A 22,979-nucleotide genomic window follows, 5' to 3' on the forward strand; every position below is an offset into this window, starting at 1 on the left:
TTCCAAGTAATAGTTGTGAAGTTGTGATAATTAAGTTTGCAAGTTTGAACTCAATATCTCATCCCTGCTAGTGCTTGCCGTCCTTGATTACTGAAATATGTTAAGCCTTGTCTAATGGTTTGGTCAGTCCTGAACTTGATAACATCAAATTAGACCCTTGGGAGTGCTCTTAGTAGGGCCACCAGAGACAGGAAAGACATTGCTAGCTAAGGCGATCGCCGGAGAAGCAGGGGTGCAATTCTTTTCTCTATCTGGTTCAGGGGTGCAATTCTTTTCTTTTAGCCCTGCTACTACATATATATTGAATGATTCAATATGTAGCAGCATGGTACGATTCATATTAGCCAATTTCACCTTGTTTGAATTGAGAATAACAATCAAAAAAAGTTTCTCTTTCTTTGACCCTTCTTCCCTCGAACTTAAAAAATATTTGCTTTTTTTGGTTGGACAATCCCTGTTTGGAATGGTTATTGCAATGAGAACACCAGGATTCAGTGGTGCTGATCTTGCAAACCTTATGAATGAAGCTGCCATTCTAGTTGGAAGGAGAGGAAAAGACAAAGTACTAATAGTGAGTTCCTGTGCTTGTAGGACATTGACCCCGGGCCATGATGCAGTACAAAAAGTCAAATGAGTCTTGTGATGCGATTTGATAGGCACGATACATAGTTTAACTAATTATAACGCACCTGAAAGTGATCTTCTGTGTTTGGTTTCAGTCTAGTCTTACCCTTTAAATGCGAATGATGATTCTTCTGTATTCTCCAGACTATAATTTCGCTCCTGATACTTGGTTCAAGAGAACTGTTAACTACTGCTTTTATGTATGTCCTTAGTTGTACAACTTCACAGACTAGAGATGTTTCCAAAGAGCTCTTATAAGCGAATGGGGTGAGAAAGAGGGAGGGGTCCAGGTGAAGCATAGAATCTTGGATAGGGCCAGTTGAATGCTAGAGCCAATCGAATCTTCACCGTCGGCTCAAAAAGAGATCTCATCCTTCCAGTTTTACGTGTTTGTGGGTCCTAGCATGATATTCCTCTGCACTATAACTTACTGAAACATTTAAACACCTTACAATAGGTACAAAGAATTGATCCACCAGCGACTTTTATGTACTCATATTCTTCATCTGGCAAAGTGTGGGAACCATATTCCCAGAAATAATATTGGAATTTTTTCTGATGCTCACTGAAAGTATCCACCATCTAATGATGTATAATTTCTTGAAACCTTCAAAAACATTTTCCCTTTCACATGAAAAATTCTGTTGACTAGAGCTTCAAGTACTCGGTATTGAATAAAGAACAAAGGATAGATATAGGAAATGGTTGAGAAATGCTAAAAAAGACTAATACATTTCCTTTTATAAATCTCCATTAGTTCACTTTGGCCATGTAAAAGTCTCCCATTTGCGTGTTTTATCTATTATATTGGCTATAGGTTGGCTTGGGTAAAAAGAAGTTAATCCATGAGTTTGGAGCTTCTAATCCTCGTTGTTTATCCATTCCACTGCCATTGGTGTTCTTTCTACTTATGTGCTGGTGAATCCCTGGAGGGTTCCAGTTTTTAAGACATGTATTAGATTTTTCTTTCAGTTTTAGGAAGAAAATTTGTGTTAGTCTCTTAAAGTATGTTCCTGGTCCCTGCTGCTTTGAGCAGTGGTTTCAGGATGCTTAGAAACTAGCATGCAATATCTTGCCCTGTATTTAGTGATAGTAACTTTTGGAATATCTTGAGCATTGTTTCGAGCAATTTAGTAACTAAAAAGGAAGAAGATAAAAAGGTAAAGAAATTGTCAACAGATGCTTCTCCTTGGCTTTGTCTGAAGGCCAAGAATGGAATAAGGAACAAATTCTTTTTTGTCTTTCAGGAAGTTTGGTACTTATTCAGCCTGGATAGAACTAAAATATAGGGAGACCTTCAATTATATACTTCCTTGTCTTTAATTGGTATAAAACAGCCATCTCCAAGGCATTGGGACCCCTTTGAAAGTAGAAATAAACTGATACTACTTGCTTTTATAGTTTTCTGATGAAAAACATGACAACTCATTGCTCAAAGATTACTACTTGCCTTCTCCTTGACTCAAACCTTAATTTGGTCTAATGATACCCACAAAGAATATAATAATGTAGTTACTTTTACATTCTTTTGTGCCTGTTTATTTGTTTTTAACATATGTAGATACATGTCAATTCGTTTGTCATAGTTTTTTGTCCGAGAGAAACTTGAGCATCTCAATTTATCTCCTTGCTAATGGGACTACTAGCTAACTTGTAAAATCAACAGACCATAAACTTTTGAACCTCGTTTGCACCATTTTTTACTTTTTTTTTTTTTTTGGGGGGGGGGGGGGGGGGGGGGGGGTGAGTGTGGAGACGAGGGAATTCAAACTTAGTTGTTTATGAAATGCTTAGTCTCTTTTGCACCACTTTCTTGTTCACTTTGCAATGATACGTCTATGTCTGCTGTATTTTGTTTGCACTGGTAGGAGTATATCAGAAACTATCATGAGTAAAAAGGAGTGTGGTTTATTTTGATTGCACGTGAGAGAGAATCCTAACACATTATCGAGCTGTTCACATTATATTGAACAGTGCTGCGTAAGTCTGTGGTATAGGTAAATACATCAGAAAAATATGCAAGAAAGCATTTGATTTAACTGTTTTATAATCTTTGCATGAAAGGGAGCCTTGGAGCAACGGTAAACGGGTTTGAACCGTGGAATCTGGTGCTTGGTCAGGATAAGCTGCCTACATTACATCCCCATGGGTTGACCCTTCCCCGTACACTGCGTGAACGCGGGATGCTTTGTGAATTGTGATCCTAGAGGTAGCTTCGATCGTTATGTTGGATTTTATTAATGGCTATTTTAAGTAAGTTGAAAACATACCCACTCCTCATCTAACATGTAATATTTGTCTTATTTGTAATAAAAAGACAAAGTACTAATAGTGAGTTCTTGTGCTTGTAGGACATTGACCCCGGGCCATGATGCAGTACAAAAAGTCACATTGATCCCAAGAGGGCAAGCTCGCGGTTTTACATGGTTCATTCCTGGTGAAGATCCAACCTTAGTCTCTAAGAAGCAACTTTTTGCTAGAATAGTGGGAGGCTTAGGAGGTAGAGCAGCAGAGGAAATAATTTTTGGTGAACCAGAGATCACTACTGGTGCAGCAGCAGACTTGCAACAAATAACTCAAATAGCAAAACATGTATTTACTTAACACATTTTCTCGTCGCACCAAATAAAAGAACATAGTCGAATGCTCACAAGTATTAACTTGTCAATGTTTCTGTATCCTGAGCAGATGGTGACAATGTTTGGGATGTCTGAGATAGGACCATAGGCGTTAATGGATCCAGCATCACAAAGTGGCGATTTGGTGATGAGAATGCTAGCGAGGAATCAAATGTCAGAGAAACTAGCATAAGACATAGATGCATCTGTAAGGCACATAATTGAAAGAGCATATGAAATTGCCAAGAGCCACATAAGGAATAACAGAGAGGCAATCGATAAATTAGTAGACGTGCTGCTAGAAAGGGAGACTCTTACAGGAGATGAGTTCAGAGCGATACTCTCGGAATTTACTAATATCCCATCAGATAACATAAAGAATAAACCAATTAGAGAACTGATTGAGGCCTAAGCAACGTTACTTCCAATGTACAACTGCAGAAACTATTGTTGGTTGTAATATATGTGGTTGTTGAAGTAGCTTAATGTTTTATGTTTTTTAGTAGTTTGGTGAATTGTTGGCAGCTATTTGAGCTGGTTTTAGTTGAATATAAAATTGTTTACATCTTGACAAGGGGGCAGCTGGAAGAGCAGCTGGATCTTACCATTTTTTTTGCAGAATACCGACCTCATGAGGTCGGTTTTCTGCAAAATATTCCCAGAAATTGCAAATTACCGACCTCATGAGGTCGGTTTTCTGCAAAATTATCTAGAAATTACAAATTACCGACCTCATGAGGTCGGTTTTATACAAAATATATCATCTATTCATATAAATTACCGACCTCATGAGGTCGGTTTTATGCAAAATATATCATATATTAATATAAATTACCGACCTCCGGAGGTCGGTAAACTCATATCATTATATTATTAATATAATTTACCGACCTAATGAGGTCGGTATTTTATTTAATTAATACCCGGCTAAAAAACTTTACCGATCTCATGAGATCGGTAATAATTCTGACCCACTATTTTCCGACCTGATTTTGAGGTCGGTTTTTGGCCAAAACCGACCTCATGAGGTCGGAAATAGCCATTTTTTTGAGGTCGGTAAAACCTGTTTTTTTAGTAGTGAATGTCATGTAATGGCAACTCCTTGTGTCCCTCGATATCATCCTATAAATAGTGACATTAGATATGAAGACTCTTGAACAATATTTAGATGAATAAGAAAACTCTCAATCTCTTGTCCCTATATTTTTTTTTTTTTTTTTTTTTTATATATTCTATTAACTTTTTTAGCTTGATTTCATAAAATCTTTGACTTTTTTTTCTTTTCCCGTACTTTTGACTCATTCCGTGAACTCCGAGGCAAGTCATTTGTAAAGATGGACAAGTGGAACTTGTCAATCTTTAGTAGCAATCAAACCAAACCTGACAACTACATATTCAGACCCCCTTGACCACAGAGCATGGCATAGACCTTTGGTAACGAAAAGCCTGGCCCTCTTTTTTGGATGGGACAAAATTTAGCTTTCTCTCGATGATAGTTAAAAGCTTGAGATGTCAAACTCAAATTGTGTTTTTTGCGCATTAACGATCCATGGAAGCCTTTAAATTAAAAGAAAAATCCATATCTTTATTTAAATTCTCGACTCCTCCCTAGGGCCGGCTTCAATGTGAAGCAACTAAAGCAGATGCTTGAGGCCCCCAGTTTTTCTGGGAGCCCCATTTTTTATCGTCCTTTGATTTTTTTTTTTTTTTTAATATTGAGTAGATACGAGTACTTTTTAGCACAGAGGTAAAATTGTTTCATATGAAAGGAAAGATAGCAGTAACCGTTTCACTATAAATTTGGAAATATGAATGTCTCCGACAAATCACTTACATATGAATGGAAATTTAATTTGATAATTGAAAAGATTACTCCACTTTTTACCTTTTTCCATTAGAAAACGTGTACAACTTTATTACACCCTCTCTTTTAATTTGTTCAAGACTCACAAACTTGAGGGAGTTAGCCAAAAGACCATATTAAAAAGTTATTTTATCAAAAGGCCATAAGTGTTCAGAATTGATGCTTTGGCCACCATTTATTCAGTCAGCATGTCAGAGATGTGCTGTGTCAAACCCTAGCCCCAAAGTTTCAAAACTACACTTTGGCCCCCACAGTCCCAGTATTTTTATTACTAGAAATAGAAATAAAAAAAATATTTCCCTCTAAAAGCTCCCATTTTTTGCAATTTTCAGACCATTTTTCCGGCTAAAATTCTAGCTTTTCACCAGATAATCGGTCCCTAACGATAGAAAGCTTTCATAGTTTAGCCATTGTAAGTAAAATCTGGTAGAAATCGTTAAGAAGGAGCTTTCCTCATTGTTGTAAAAGCTCACTTTCTGGCGTAAATTATGGCCTCATATCGACAGTCCGTCAATTCTCCATTCAAATACCTCAGTTCGCAGTTGGTAAGAGCTTTATCCCTACTCTTTTTGGTTCTGCATCTGGTACAGCTCTTCGGTCAGTAATAGACCACAGTCATCAACAAGTCATCGACCAGGCATAGACCAAAGTCATAGTCTATTATAGATTTTGTTATGGTGTCGATTATAGTAGGTGGTGATTACATGGTTGAATGGGAGGAGACCCCAAAATGTTGGAATTGGAATTCTGTGAGCAAGGTGACAGTGCTGATTGCTGTGCATCGCAATGGTACGTATAATGACTTGGTTACGAGCGTAACAGAAAGCGGGGAGTTAAATTGTGAGCCTAGCGACTTGCGTATTAGTTATATGATTAATGCTTTGCCCACTAGGGGAAAAACCCATCTTTCTTTCATAACAAATGATAGACAGGTGGTATTGTCCATGCTTGATGTTGCTGCTGATAGTTCTAGGCCTGATTTAAGAATAAATGTTGTTGAGAGGTCTCAAGTTGGTTCTACATCAGCAGTACCACACCCACCGACAGACCCACCACTGCCACAGCCGCCAGTGGCTGAATATTCAATACAACATGAGGGCATGGGTGATCATTTTATGGATATGGATGATCCTGATAGTGATGACGAAGAGTGTGATAGAGATGATGAGGGTGATGGGCAGCCACCAAGTGGTTCACAAAGCAACCACAACTTCAATGATGGAACCGATTTTTACTATGGGCAAATATTTGAGAACAAAGAGTATTTAAATTTTTTATTGAAGAAAGCTACAATAAAGACCCCGTTTTGTTTTAAACCAAACAAGAGTAACAACAAATATTATAAGGAGGAATGCACCACTCCTAATTGTGGTTGGATGTTGTGGGCCAATAAGTACTGTTGACACCTGATATTTGACCTCCTATAATTTATTTTAATTATCCAGAATCCTTGGACTTCAAGTGAAATATGTATTTTCTACAAGTCAAATGATCTTATTAAATTATTTAGATAATATTTTACCATTTCAGTTGGAAAAATAAATTCTATAATATTATAAATCATTTGGAAATTAATTTACATATTTTTATAATTAAATACAGAATATTTGCTAAAATTCAATCAAGAAGATAATTTGAAACAATTCAATTAGCAAGCATTTCACTTTGATTAATTCAAGGAATCTGATTAATTGAATAAATTAATCATTTTATCACTCAATCCTTAATTTTGTATATTCAATATGCATTTGCATAATTTGTTAGAATTAATCATAATTAATCTATTGTTTAATTTTGATTAAATTCCACAATAATTAGTCGTTAGTCAAGTATGGCCTTAATTGAAATAACCAAGTTCATTGGTTCAAATCAATTAAGGTCATTATTACAAAACTAGCCCTTAATTGCTTTAATTATTTTTATTATGGCCACAATCGAAGTAACCAATTCATGGTTTAAGGCAATCGAGGTCATTTTTCCAAAATTAGCCTTTTAATGGCTTAATTGATTTAATTATGGTCTTATTGAAATAGCTAAATTCACTGGTTCAAATTAATTAAGGTCATTATTGCAATTTAAATTTAAATTGGTTAATTAGGTCAAATATGACCATAATTGAATAACCAGTTAGATTAAAGTCAATTAAGGACGTATTTGCAAAACTAAGCCCATTTACACGGTTAGCAGTGTTTTAATTTAATTGATTAATTAATCATGGGATCTAAATTAATTAAATCACTTAGATTGTGGTCATTTATTCAAAGTAATTTTTTTAACCCTTCCACATATACATATATATACCCGAATATACATGTATGGCATATATATACGTATATGGTGGCCTAATTGCCACTTTTTCCTTTTTAAAAATAACCGACCGGGCCCAGTCCATAAACGGACTGACCTGGCCCAATTACGAAGCTAAAGGGGTAATACCCCTTTCTCATTTCCCATTTCTTCAAAGGGCAAACAACACCTCATGTTTTGTTCTCTTCGGGGTTTACAAAAAACCCTAGCCGCCACCATAAAATCTTCCACTCTCCTCTGTCATTTTGCCAAAACGGCGATCTGGCAGAGGAGTTCAGTCCTCTAATAGCTTTTGTATGCCCGAACTTGGTAGCAATTAGTGCAACCCATCCGTTCTTCACTCGTTCTCACCAAACACCACCTAAGACAGGTAATTCTCGTCCCTCTCTCTCTCTCTCTCTCTCTCTCTCTCTCTCTCTATTTCCATGTTTTCCGTTGATTCAGTACACATTGCATTTATTACGTTGGCTCAACCTCTTTGAACCCTCAATTCCTATTGGTTCTTCAAGAATGAGTTGGATCGAGGGAAGATTGACTCGAAATCAGCCGTTCGATTAGTTATCTGATGGGATCTGGACCATTCATGGCCAAAGACAAACACATCTGTTAGAAATTCCACAAGTCCCACATCGTATGAAGACTAGGGTTTCACATTTTTTGGGGTTCTATAAATAGGACCCCTATTTCATTGAAAAAAAAAAGGTTTTGGACACAACTATGCATATAAGAAAACCCTGATCTTGAGTTTTATGCTCATTGTTATGCCCTATTTTTAACGAATTAAAACTAGATCACAACTTATGACTATGTTTCCTCTGGTTTTGCAATTTTTCAGAGTTGCCACCTAATTTTAGGAAATATTAGGAAACCATTTTTAAAAAATGTAAAAACTCCATTTTTTAGTCTTTGAAACCTGTTAGATTCTAGGTAAGGGTTTTATTTACCCCGTGGGGAAGGTGTTAAGCGTCCCTCAGAGCCTATCCGAAGACAGTCTTCAAACTTAGCTTAATTAACACCAGAGGGGGGTTATTTAATTATTTATTATTACCTATTTTAAAGAACTGCGAAAAGAAACTACTCTCCCAAAATTATTTGTATAAAAAGGGGGTTTTAAGGTAATTATAACTATGTGAGTAAATGCATATTTATAAAGGAGGTAGTTAATGCTAATGTATGCATGAGGAAAATATGCATGACATTTATTTTATATAAGAATAGTATGTATAATATAGAATAAAGAGGGGTATATGTTTTATAAGAAAATAATGTATATATGTGATATGTAAAAGAATTAGATAGTATACGTGATATATATGTATATGAAAATTGTACATGTGTATGATTATTGTAGAGGCAGTAGTTAGGATAAATAAGATGTAAACATATCTATATATATGTATATATTCATGATGTGTTTTTGTATACAATAGTATAACATGAGAGGATTAGAAATGCGTATTTTTTAGAAAAAATAATGTATATGTACAATATTTATATCCTATGACAAATGGTATATAATGGTTCAAAAATAGCTATTTTTTGATATGGAAATAATATATACGTATACACATGATGAAAAGATGATTAAAGAAATTACTAAAAATAAGATAGTATATATTTACCTTATAGCTCTCTTAAAATAGCTTGTGCCACTATACTAGGGCCCTAATATAATTTCCTCATTTAAACTTAATGAATCTGACATGTTTCATATGTTAGCATTATATAGCAAATGATTACCCATAAAATATGCATCTTATCCTTTTGAAACCCCTATTTAAATCGCTCACTTTTGTTAAAATGGATTTGAAAAGAAACGTTAGTTCGATGAGCAATGAACTCAAAAAGGATTTTTTCAATTAATTTCCTTTAGTTGGAAATCATTTTTTAACCTGAATGTGCATAAACAAAAGCTGAAAATCATTTGGCGATTATCATTCTAACACGCCTAAGACAAGATTAATTATCCAAAGGGGAGAGGGAAAAGTAGTGACTAAATTTACCATCATCCTCGATTGGTTTATACAAACCCAAACACAAACCAAGTACTACATATGTTCAAATAGCAAGTTCACAAAATGTTAGTTGAATGATATAAACAACATACATAAATTGATACGAAGGTGGGAAATTTTTAAAAGAGGAAGGACGGAGACTCGAGACGCGAATGACATGGGACTGCTAGCTTGAACAAATAATACAGCTGTTGATTCTTCAGATCTGGGCAGAGGTTGGAGTTACTACAACTCCAAAGATACTCCTAGCCACGTACCTTCTCTGGGATAGCGAACTGAGGCTAGTGTAGTCGTCGAGTCTCCGAATCTGCTTAAAGCAATCCTTGCTTAGCCGAGAACAACCAAAGAGTTAAAACAATATTTTTTGAGAACTTAGAAAGAACTATGGTTTTTTTTATTTATGAGGACTTATGAAAAAGAAAGGGATTTTCCAATTTAACTTAAGAGTAAATAAAAGTTTTCTCTCCAATTCCTCAGCCTATCTTCAACACAGCCCAAAGGGCCCTATTTATGAAATCCTTGACTTCAACAGCTTCTATAAGAAGCTAAAATTCGAAATTCAAACAAAAGAGGGGGAAAAGGTGGTGCTTTTCTGATGGGAAGTTCTGGTAAAATATTTTGATGGGTAATATCAAGAAAAGGGGTGAAAAAACTCAGCTTTTCATTTTTGATTTGAGAGAAGAAGAGTTGTTGGGGTCTAATATGGTCGATTGCTCCATTACCCACTGAATCGAAGGAGTGTTGTGCTTGAAACCGGCGGTTCATTGAACTCCTCTTCTACAAAGGTTGACATGACCTCTTTGCTGGCTCTTTTCAGTTCTACCAAAACGTCAATCAAAGGGAAAAGGGGACGTAGTGGTTGTGGAGGTGGTGCCTGCGTTTGTCCGGCGGTTCGCTTGGCATTGGGGCAGTGAGGTGACGTTTGGTTGAAGGGGTCATTTGGTTAGGGCTGTTTGGTTTAGAGAGAAAAGGTAGGGGTCATTTGGTTTTGGTTGAATTGAAAGAGGTTAGGGGTTTTTTAGTTTAGGTGTTGGGCCGGGTCGCGTTGAAGTTTTGGGCTAGGACGGTTGGGCCACAGATCTAGGTTAAGGGGAAAAGGGAATTGACCCAATATTATGGATAGATGATTTAATTTCTAATCTCTTTTTACTTCAATCAATTAATTAAAATATGCTTCTTTATCCTCATTAATTCCCAAAAATATGCACCTATATGAATTACAATACAAGTAATTTAATATATGTATTTAGTTTAAAAATAGATTAAAATATGATTAATACGGTAATAAGTAGGATTAAAGGAAAAATGCCAATGCCAATATTGATATACGAATATCAACATTTTTTTTTCCGAGTGATTTTAATTATAAAAAAAATGATGTTTAGTCATTTTTAATTATAAAATATGATGTTTTTGGTAATTTCTAAGAAACAATAAAAATGTTCTTAACTTTAGAGAAATATATCTCGAAAAATAGTGTAATAATTAGCGAAAATATTCCAAACTCATTTTTGGGGAATTTTCACGACTGAGAAGCATAGTGAAATTAATTAAATGAAAAAGGAGGGCCAAAATTGGGTGTCAATAGCTTGTCCCTCTTCGACCAGGGATGATGAAAGAGTTTGGGCAAAGACGTTAACGTAAACCCGATTTTGTCCCGACGAGTAAATCAGATTGGATTTGGAAAGAGTACAACTGAAAAATAGTAATTCTTTTGGGAATCGAGAGGTGAGTTTATGAATTCGATCGAACTTTGGTTCATGAGTAGCCTACATATCTCGGGTCATAAGAGAATCAGGTAGATGTAGTTCGAACAAGGAGACCATAAAATTTTGAGAGGTCCTTAAAATTTACCACAGTGTCTGAATTATGAGGAAACTGTCTCTCTTGTTATGGACATGGGATAATAGTTTTATTGGAGATTTGGAAGGTTGAGTTATTGAAATTTTTTGAGTGATTCTAAAAAATCTGTCCTAGTGTTGTATTTATGGTAACACGAGGGTTCAGAGATGGAAAGGATAGTGGTTTCAATATGAGCGAAAATAGCTAGAATGGAATATGACTGGCTTGACTCTGAGTCCCCTACGTATTGAAGAGGATGGGAATTAATTCAGATGTGTTTTTAAAGAAAACGAGAAGATAGAAAATTTTGAGGGATTCTCAAAATTTTGTCCCAGTGTCGAATTATGGTGACACTAGATGTTGTTAGGAAGATTGGTCAAATTTTGGGGGGAGAAGATTGCTGATGAAAAAGATCTTTCTGAAGACGAGATGTAGTTTTGCAGTCCCCCAATTATAAATGTGGAGGCCGCAACATGCCCATAAGCGAGACTCTACACAAATGCATCTTCGTGCTGTCATAGGATCATATCAACCCGTCGTAAAGGACTGACCCTTAAAATGGTCCAGTATCGCATTATGACGACCTTAGGATGTGGAAGAATTTGACTGAGTCCCCAGAATGTAGATTCTCAGAGGATGTAAATGCTTTTTAAAAATGGAAGAAAAACTGATTAGCAATCGGAGAGCGGATTCATTGACTCTAGCTTGTGAGTTTGATATCCTCATCAAGCGGGGGGCCTCAGTTCGTTGTGGCAGAGATAGTTCCACGTTGTATTGTGTTCATATGAAAAAGATGTAAAGATACATGTGCAGTTTAAAGTTGTAATGTAATAATAATATAAGAAAATAAAGGAAGGGATTGTAGACAAACTAGAATTGAAAGCTCCGATTTGTGGAGTGACTGAAATGTAAAGCTTCTGGCTAGCGGAGCAACTGTAATGTAGAGGCTTCTGGCTGGCGGAGCAACTGTAATGTACAGTAAAATCTCCTATTGGCGGAGTCGTTGGCGAAGTTAGATGGCGGTCCCCGATTGGCGGGGTAATTGACGTTGTTAGACGGTATCCTTGATTAGCGAAGTTAGTTGACGCAATTAGATAGTATCTATGATCGGAAGAGTTAGTCACAATTAGATCATATCTCCGATTGGCGGAGTTAGTCGCAGTTAGATCGTATCTCTGATTGGCGGAGTTAATCGCAGTTAGATCGTATCTCCGATTGGCAGAGTTAGTCGCAGTTAGATTGTATCTCTGATTGATGGAATTATTTGTTGCAATTAGAAGGAAGATCTCCAATTGGCGGAGTTATTATTAAGGAACAAGGCTGCTACGGGGGGCCCCTTCTTTGAATAATCAACCTTGACCCTGCTTCTGGAGATACCTGCAAATTTAAATGAAACGTTCAGAGGTGCATAAGCTAAGATTACAAAATAAAATAGGAGAAAGTTATTTGGCTCATGATGTAGTAATGCGTCTTGTGACACGTCCACTGGAAACTCGTTTTGATGTCATCTCATCCTAATTCTTGTCAATCCTGTACTCAAAGAAAAATTCTTAGTTTGGGAGAGGGGTGTTGATTTGTGTTGATCGTGGCTCTAGCTTTGTCACTTGAATCCTTTGAGTTTCTTCGGCTGCAAAGATCTCTGTCCAGAGAGTTGGTAGGTGGAAAAGTACATAAATGCATTTTGAAAAGAAAATATATATATGGTTTTTAGAAATAGGATATGCATGTATATATACTACGTATAATGCAATAAATCTCTATCATTTTTTTAGATTATGACATGTTCCGAAACGCATTGAGCTTCTCCATTCTGATGCCTGTATCCAAATAATGTCTCTGCATAGTCTGTTCCTTTGATGACGCTTCTTCGTATTCAAGCCAAGTGTCGCGTATCTTTGATAATGAGACCGATCCTAATCTATAGTTACATTACAAATAAAAGGTTTCCTAAGGGTATGACCGAACCTTTTTAGATTGCCTACGTATCCCAAATAGGAATCAGGTCTGTACGTAGTTCGGGGGTAGAAATGAAAAGAAAATGATATTTAATGTGATATGACCGAGCCTGACTCAGGCTATCTATGTATCCAAATGGAATCAGGTCGTAACGTAGTTCAATTACAATAAAGGGGTAAAATAATGCAATGACCGAGCCTGACTCAGGCTGCCTACGTATCCAAACGGAATCAGGTCATAACGTAGTTCAATTACAATAGAAAAGAAGATTAATAAAGCGACCGAATCCGTTGGGGACCTATGTTTCCCACCGAGGGAAGTCAGGTTGAATCGTAGTTCCAGTTACATGAAGATAGTGTTTTTGGGGGTTTTTTTTATTACAAGAGACCGGAACCGATGTGAGTTGCCTAAGTATCCCACCGTGGGAAGTCAGGTCAGCGTAGTTATGTTACAATAGAAATGCAAATTACAACGGAAAAGAAAAGACTAGCTTGACTGTCTTTAGATGTATTACTTCTTGATTGAGTCTGAGTTGATGGGCTTCGTGCTCACTTTACTATCTATTTCTGCCAAAATCAATGCTCATCGTGAAAGTACTCGATGAACCACGTATGGACCTTGCCAATTTGGTGCGAATTTCCCTTTAGCTTCGTCCTGATGAGGAAATATTCACTTTAAAACCAACTGCCCTGGTTCGAATTTCCTAGGCTTTTGCTTGACCAGCGCGCGGGTGGGATCAGTCGGTAGCCTATGAGAGATGATGTCGGTGCTCAACCAGGGCATGTCATCATAGGACTAAGCAAATACGTCGACATACTGCTTAAGCAATTCCAACAATTCTTGCTTCTATTCAGCTTCTAAGTGTATGTTGATCCTAGTTTCCTTCACTGTTTCGTCGTCTCCCAAGTTAACTATCTCAGTTTCATCCAAGTTCAGTTTTTTTTATTCTCATGTTGCTCGATCTCTTGTGGAAGATTCTCTGGCATCATGATTTTATCGTATTCCTCGTAATCTTGTTCGCCGTTTGTACTTTTGCTCAACGGTTTCGTTACATGTCTTAATCATAGAATGACTGTTTTTACTAGTTTGAGTGCTGAAAAAGAAAAGCGAGTATAAGTAAGATATGATATTTTTAATAGAAAAAAAGAAATGCATTTTCATTAAAGAAGCATTCAATGCTTTTAAAGAAAGAGGCAGATGACAAAAGTGCATAAGCATGATTCAAGCCTCAATTGATCATGCTATTTTGAAAACAAACTACAATTCCACACTACCAAGACTCCTGACGAACCAAGGATGGACTGACGGTCCAATTCAGCAAGATCTCTCCTAGTTCGGCATCACAAATAATCGGTATCTCAGCATCTGGTTCAGTCTCTCTATAATACTCCTTGATCATTGTCGCGAACAGGTTCTCCATTCCTTCTATGATATCTTCATCGACCACTGGCACAATCATCTGACCCTGGATAAGAACTTGCTCCGGCACAAAGATTCTCTTGATGCCGCTAGTTTCTCCAAACATAGGATCATACTCGAGCTCAAAAGTACCCTTATGCTGCTTCAGTTGGATTGGTTCAGTTATGCCATCAGATTTTGGGCTTAACCCGGACTTTGGCTGGTAGCCGTACTTTAACATCTCTGACGCTACTATCTTTGTCGCGCTTGACATCTTCATTTCATCAGATCCTACCATCTCACCTAATTTTACAGCTTACATCATTTCCAAAGAATGAAAGGTAGCCCCATCTAATTCTCCCATTTCTTCAATGACCGGGATAGAGCGTTCAGAATAGACGGGGTGACTGAGTTCGCCCTGAACTGCAATTTGCTCCCAACCCCATTCGAATTTCAAACACTGATGCAAAGTGGAAGGAACGGCTCCAGCCATGTGGACCCATGGCCTTCCTAACAACAAGTTGTAAGTTGACGATATGTCCATTACTTGAAAAAGGACTGGGAACTCTACGGGCCCGATCTGCAAATGTAGACATATTTCTCCAATGACACCCCTTTGTGTAGCCTCAAAAGCTTGTACCTTCATACAACTTTTTTTCATTTCTCCTGTGTCCATCTTCAAATTTCTTAAGGTGTTGAGAGGGAAAATATTACACCTGGAACCTCCATCAACAAGTACCCTAGATACAAACCTTATCTCCGCACCTCACAGTGATGTGAAGTGCTTTGTTGTGTTCTGTTCCTTCTGGTGGAAGTTCATCATCGCGGAAAGAAATCTTGTTTGCTTCAACCATCTATCCGATTGTTGTAGCCAGCGTTTCACTCGTCGTCTCATTCGATATGCATACTCCACTCAACACCTTAACTAAAGAATCCATGTGGGCTTCAGAACTCATCAACAAGGACATGATCGATATTTTGGCAGGTGTCTTCTTCAACTGTTCCTAGATTAAATAATCTTTGGTTTGCATCTTCTTCCAGAATTCTGCTACCTCAGCATCTTCTTCCAGAATTCTCCGTTGATTGTGCTCTTGGCCTGAACTTCCTCTGTTTAGATCCTCTGGGATATAACATCTTCCTGACCTTGTCATTCCATGGGTGACTGCACTTTCCATTATCTTAGCCTTCCCTTTCGATTGATAGTCCCATGGGACTGCCCTAGAATCATAATCATGTTTTTTTTGCGACAACAGTGGTCACCACGGATCTTGGTTGGTATGTCTGGACAATTACCGGTGCCCTCAACTGTACCGCGATGATGGGAGTAGTTGGGGATGTTGCGAAAAATGCCTCTGTGTTTCCAACGGGTACAATGGTTCTCTCCAAGTCATATTCCTCATCAAATGATATCATATTAACCGCGTGATTTCCATGATTTGGTAGCGGGTTGTTGTTCACATTCGAGGGCGCTGCAGTGCACTGAATTGCTCCACTCTTGTTAAAGCTTCAACCTGGTTTTTCAAACCAAAGCATTCCTCAGTGTCATGTCCATGAATTCCCTAATGATATGCACAACGTCTGTTCCCATCAAAGTTTCGAGGAATTGGGTCAGGGATTCTTCCTTCAATTGGTTGCAATAATACTGCTGTCCTCAACCTTTCAAATAACTGGGCTAAAGGCTCGGCTATAGGGGTATAGGTTCGGGTATTTCTGACTTCGGGAGTTGGGTGAGGTCTTGGGGCATATGCTGGTCTATTTTGGTGGACGGGTGCTTGGATAGGGGTGTAAAGTCTTGGAGGGTTTTGGTAAGTGGGGGCTCGTGGTGGGTTGTAATGCGGTTGGGCATTATAAACTGGGTACGGGACATAAAAGGCATGAGCAGAGACTTAGGGGTTTGTGGGGTATGGGCGAGATGACTCTCCTCGCCGGTAGAAAGGTGTGATATTAGATACGTCATCATTCTTCTTCTTAATTCCGCTGATGGAACCTGACTGTATGGCTTTGCTTGTGGCTTGCAGCGCAGCCATTGATTGAATCTTTCCGGACTTGATTCCTTCTTCCAAAAAGTCTCCCATTTTGACCAAATCAGCAAACTTTTGGCCTAACGATCCCATCATCTTTTCAAAATATATGCCTTCCTGAGCTCAAATGAAATACTTGTTGAGCTCACTTTCTTCCAATGGGGGCAGAACTAGGGCAGCCTCAATTCTTAAATGTCTTGCGTAATCCTGGAATGATTCAATTGCTTTCTTTTGTATGTTGCTTAAAGAAAACATGTCTGGGGTGATCTCAGTGTTGAATCCGAAGCGAGTCATGAAATCCCCAGCCATATCCTACCAGTCGCTCCATTTGCGAGGATCTTGGCGAGTATACCAAGTGAGTGCCTCTCCTGACAAACTTCTAATAAACAATTTCATCCTCAATTTCTCGTTCCTTCCCGCTCCTACTAACTTGTCGCAGTAGGCCCTCAAACGTGCATGAGGATCACCCGTCCCATCAAAAATATCAAACTTAGGAGGTTTGTACCCTACTGGTATGCCAATATCCGGGTGTATGCATAGATCATCATAATCCAAACTCTCACTTCCCCGAGTGACTCGCATGCTCCTCATTTCTTTCCTTAGACTGTGTAGCTGGCTAATGATTGATTCATCTTCTCCTATCTTGGCATCTCTTTCCATTTCTGCATACTGATCCACCTCGAACGGGACCCTGACTGTGATAAGAGTGGTAAAGGTTAGAGCCCCGGCTACATATACCGGTGGCACGTGGTGCTCGTGGGTGTCAACGTGTGCCCCTGGTATGTGCTACGCGGTGAGGTAAGTAGCTGGGGTAGCAGTCTGGATTGATAGTGGGTTTTGTGAAGTATGGGTGTAGTCGGGGACGTAAGGGGTTTGTTTAGGTGGATTTGGTAAATTTGCGAGAGTGACTGAAGGTAGGTTGGAACAAGAAAGGGGTACTGGAGGTGGGCGTGTGGATGGAGGGAAGTGTTCTGGAATATGTGAATCCAAGGATGGAAAGCGAGGTGGGTTTAGGAAAGTAGTCACAGTGAGATGGGTCAGGTCCCGAACTTGGCACAGCTCTCCTCTTAGTTCGTCAAGTTGTAGCTTTAGCAAAGCGATCTCTTCTTTATCGTTTAGATTAATCCTCTCTCTTGAGCTTCCTGGATTTTCATTCGTTATGGCAAGGTTAGAAGTTGGGTTGACTTCGTTGGTGATAGTCATTTTTCCCTTAGACCTCAAATTGTAGCGCGATTCAGCCAGTTTGAAGATTAACACATATCAACCTCTGTTGGGGGGATAAAAACAAACTAAAAATAATCGAAAAACAAAAAAAAGTTTGTCCTGTAAGCGTTAGAAAGAGTCGAGTAACACGTTTAATCAAGTAATTACGTCAAGTCGATGTGCAAACAAGCGCGTCCTAACTGTGGGGCCTCTTTTTACTAGAGGTAAGCCTACAGTTCAAACAATAATAATAAATTGATCCAAGGTTTAACACATTTCGGATTCGGAATAAACTTAACTTTCATTTAGCAAAAGTGGTTTCAAGAGCTTACAACAAATAGGTTGATAGAAGCCTAGAATGAAAGTACATGGGATACCCACGAGGGCGTACAAAAGGATAGGTTGATGGAAGCTTGAAATAAACTTGCAAGGGGTGGTCACGAGGGCATACAAAGGGATTAGACCATACGACGCTCTTTTGGAATGTAAAGAAAAAGGGGAAAGAAATAGTCTAGGGCCAAGTCGGGCTGTCATTGGCGTCCCCATCATATGCTGGATCATAGTGCAGCCCTGGGTCGTACTCTGGGGACCCTCTACTGGTTCCTCTTCTTCTTCTTCTGAGTTTACCTCGATTGCTTCCCAATTCTCTGGGTCTTCTTCCATATTGTCATCATCAATTGGAGGTATCATGTTATCAATATAACCTGGAATAACCTGTCGGTACATGGGTGTAGTAAGATACATGTGGGCTAATACTTCATGTGAAACTTGAAACACCCTTTCATAATATGTGATCCCGGGAAGCCCTTCTCTGCTCGGGTGCGCTCTGAGGCCTTCCTCTACCAGCCATGCATAGTACTTAGGAGTACACCATTCTATCTGTCTGATGGATGAACGGAGCACATTTATCCAACCTTCCTGCAACCCCCTTATCCTTGAAAGAGGTATTTCACCGTCATAATTATTTTGCGTTAACGCAATGAAAGACCACAAAGGGATGTCTTGATTTATGCTGAACTGTCGTAGAACCCTAAGTGGAGCATATGGTTGAATTCCTTCCAATCCAATTAACTTGATGAAATAGTCGTAGTTCCTTTTCAGCAATGCTCTTCCAGCGATCCAAGAGAACCGCCACTAGATGGCATCTCTTGTGAGATTAGTTAGATAGCCACGCCACTCTTCCTGCCCCACTGGTGCGATCCAAAATCTTAGCCTCTGCTCGTGGCTCTGGATTCTATTGAGGACGCCTTCTGTATAGTTATTGATTGGTTCCCTCTAATAAAAATGCTCCCCGGCCAAAATTTCTAGTAATAAATTGCATCCACTAAAGAAATCGTGCCCTCTCGAGCAAGCAGACAAAGCCCTGAACATTTCTGCCACAAACATCAGTACAATTGTCAATCTCTCGGGACCTGTGAACATGGTGAGGACCACAGGCATCAAGTTGATATTAATATGGCCCTTTCTTTTAGGAAAATCATGATCCCTAGGAAAGCAAATGTAAAAGCCATAGGGCGAACTCTCTCCCACTTTTCTCTAGTACAAGTGAACTCCTCCAAATACTTATCGTAACTCTCTTGGCATCCAAATATCTGAAAAAGATATTCTAAGACTACCCACCCATTCTCCACCTTCCTTAAGGAGGGAAAAATATCCAAACCTAAAGTGCGTAGAAACCTATTGCCAGACATGATTAACGGCAGCATTGGTCTTTTCCCTTCAAAGGGCAAGTCTGTGAAACTGCTAATTTCCTCCAGGGTAGGCGTGATTTCGAAATCCCTGAACTTGAACATCACAGTAGTAGGGTCCCAGAATTCGACCAGCAACTTAGTGAGCACTTTTTTAGCCCGAATATTCAACAATGCTGTCAGAGATCCCAAATGTCTCCTGATTTCATTTCCTTGTGCAACCTTGATATTGGACCACCAGTTTTTCAGGTTATGGGGGGGCTCCAGAGACCATGTGGTTGTTAGGGATATTCTGGTTAATTTCCATCTGAAAGAAACGAGGGGTAAGGTAAGCCTATTGTACCGAATCCGTTACAGTTTAGTACTTGGATCAATTTATCATTTTCACACAAAAAGAGCATGTCGTTAGGTTCAAAACCTATTGACAAAAGGGAGGCTACCTAATTGCAGTGACAATACCTTAGATTATCCTGCTTAGGGTGTATGCAGCATGACCTAAAACTTTCTAAGAGTAGATTATTTTTCCTAGATTTTGAGAATGGGACCGGACAATTGCGAGGTGGCTCGGAGTTAGACTTATATACCGACCTCTGAAACTAAAGAATTTGAAAGAAATTGGGAGAAGCGCAAAGCACAACTCGCGTGTACATTGTGTGTAAGTGTACAACCAAGACTCGATAGGAAGTGTGATGATAGTGTAAGGAAAGCAGTAACACGTAGTGTTTTTCAAACAAATAAGGGACACAAGTTTGGCTTTGGCTACGTCCTTTCAAATATAGCAAATCATAAATAGCAAGTAATAACAAATATAAATAAATAAATAAACAAACATCCCTCAAGTATTTCCTTCTTAAACTAAGTATGCCAAAGTCAAAACCTAGAGTAGTCCCCAGCGGAGTCGCCATGCTATTATGCCCTATTTTTAATGGATTAAAACTATTCACAACTTATGACTATGTTTCCTTTGGTTTTGCAAATTTTCAGAGTCACCGTCTAATTTTAGGAAATATTAGGAAACCATTTGTAAAAAATGTAAAAACTCTATTTTTTAGTCTTTGAAACCTGTGAGATTCTAGGTAAGGGTTTTATTTACCTCGAGGGGAAGGTGTTAAGCATCCCTCAGAGCGTATCCGAAGACAGTCTTCAAACTTAGCTTAATTAACACTAGAGGGAGATTATTTAATTATTTACTATTACCTATTTTAAAGAACTGCGAAAAGAAACTACTCTCCCAAAACTATTTGTATAAAAAAGGGGGTTTTAAGGTAGTTATAACTATGTGAGTAAATGCATATTTATAAAGGAGGTAGTTAATGCTAATGTATGCATGAGGAAAATATGCATGACATTTATTTTATATAAGAATAGTATGTATAATATAGAATAAAAAGGGGTATATTTTTTATAAGAAAATAATGTATATATGTGATATGTAAAAGAATTAGATAGTATATGTAATATATATGTATATAAAAATGGTACATGTGTATGATTATTGTAGAGGCAGTAGTTAGTATAAATGAGATGTAAACATATATATATATATATATGTATATATTCATTATGTGTTTTTGTATACAATAGTATAAAATGAGAGGATTAGAAATGCATATTTTTTTTTAGAAAAAATAATGTATATGTACGATATTTATATCCTATGACAAATGGTATATAATGGTTCAAAAATAGCTATGTTGTGATATGGAAATAATATATGCGTATACACATGATGAAGAGATGATTAAAGAAATTACTAAAAATAAGATAGTATATATATGTATGCGTGTATATAAAAATGGAATATTTTATCTTATAGCTCTCTTAAAATAGCTTGAGCCATTATACTAGGGCCCTAATATAATTTTCTCATTTAAACTTAATGAATTTGACCTGTTCCATATGTTAGCATTATATAGAAAATGATTACCCATAAAATATGTATCTTATCCTTTTGAAACCCTTATTTAAATCACTCACTTTTGTTAAAATGGATTTAAAAAGAAACGTTAGTTCGATGAGAAATGAATTCAAAAAGGATTTTTTCAGTTAATTTCCTTTAGTTGGAAATCATTTTTTAACTTGAAAGTGCATAAACAAAAGCTGAAAATCATTTGGCGATTATCATTCTAACACACATAAGCCAAGATTAATTATCCAAAGGGGAGAGGAAAAAGTAGTGACTAAATTTACCATCATCCTCGATTGGTTTATACAAATCCAAACACAAACCAAATACTGCATATGTACAAATAGCAAGTTCACAAAATGTTAGTCGAATGATATAAACAACATATATAAACTGATACGAAGGTGGGAAATTTTTAAAAGAGGAAGGACGGAGACTCAAGACGGGAATGAGATGGGACCGCTAGCTCGAACAAAGAATACAGCTGTTGATTCTTCAGATCTGGGTAGAGGTTGGAGTTACTACAACTCCAAAGATACTCCCAACCGCGTACCTTCACCGGGACAACGAACTGAGGCTAGTGTAGTCGTCGAGTCTCTGAATCCGCTTAAAGCAATCCTTGCTTAGCCGAGAACAACCAAAATTATACCACCAAAAGAACTTAGAGTTAAAACAAGATTTTCTGAGAACTTAGGAAGAACTATGGTTTTTTTTAGTTATGAAGACTTATGAAAAAGAAAGGGATTTTCCAATTCAACTTAAGAGTAAATAAAATTTTCTCTCTCCAACTCCTCAACCTATCTTTAACACAGCCCAAAGGGCCTTATTTATAGTCAAAATCCTGGACTTCAATAGCTTCTATAGGAAGCTAAAATTTGAAATTCAAACAAAAGAGGGGGAAAATGTGGTGCTTTTCTGATGGGAAGTTCTGGTAAAAGATTTTGATGGGTAATATCAAGAAAAGGGGTGAAAAATCTCACCTTTTCAGTTTATATATGAGAGGAGAAGAGTTGTTGGGGTCTAATATGGTCTATTCCTCCATTACCCTCTGAATCGAAGGAGAGTCGAGCTTGAAACCGGCGGTTCATTGCACTCCTCTTCTACTGAGGTTGAAATGACCTCTTTGCTGGCTCTTTTCAGTTCTGCCACAACGTCAACCAAAGGGAAAATGGGACGTGGTGGCAGTGGAGGCGACGTCTACGTTTTCCGTTGATCCACTTGGCGTTGGGGCGGTGAGGTGACGTTTGGTTGAAGGGGTCGTTTGGTTAGGGCTGTTTGGTTTAGAGAGAAAGGGTAGAGGTCATTTGGTTTTGGTTGAACTGAAAGAGGTTAGGGGGTTTTTAGTTTAGGTGTTGGGCCGGGTCGGGTTGAAGTTTTGGGCTAGGACGGTTGGGCCACGGATCTTGGTTAAGGGGAAAAGGGAATTGACTCAATATTATGGATAGATGATTTAATTTCTAATCCCTTTTTACTTTAATCAATTAATTAAAATATGCTTCTTTGTCCTAATTAATTCCCAAAAATATGCACCTATATA

General features: G+C 37.9%; 1 pseudogene; it reads left to right on the forward strand.

Moving 5' to 3' along the window:
* The first annotated feature begins 2,369 nt into the window (after nucleotides 1-2,369).
* Nucleotides 2,370-3,798, forward strand: LOC132609193 (ATP-dependent zinc metalloprotease FTSH 6, chloroplastic-like; annotated as a pseudogene).
* Nucleotides 3,799-22,979: the final 19,181 nt, after the last annotated feature.

Source organism: Lycium barbarum, chromosome 9, assembly GCF_019175385.1.
Source record: "Lycium barbarum isolate Lr01 chromosome 9, ASM1917538v2, whole genome shotgun sequence".
NCBI classification, from domain to species: domain Eukaryota; kingdom Viridiplantae; phylum Streptophyta; class Magnoliopsida; order Solanales; family Solanaceae; genus Lycium; species Lycium barbarum.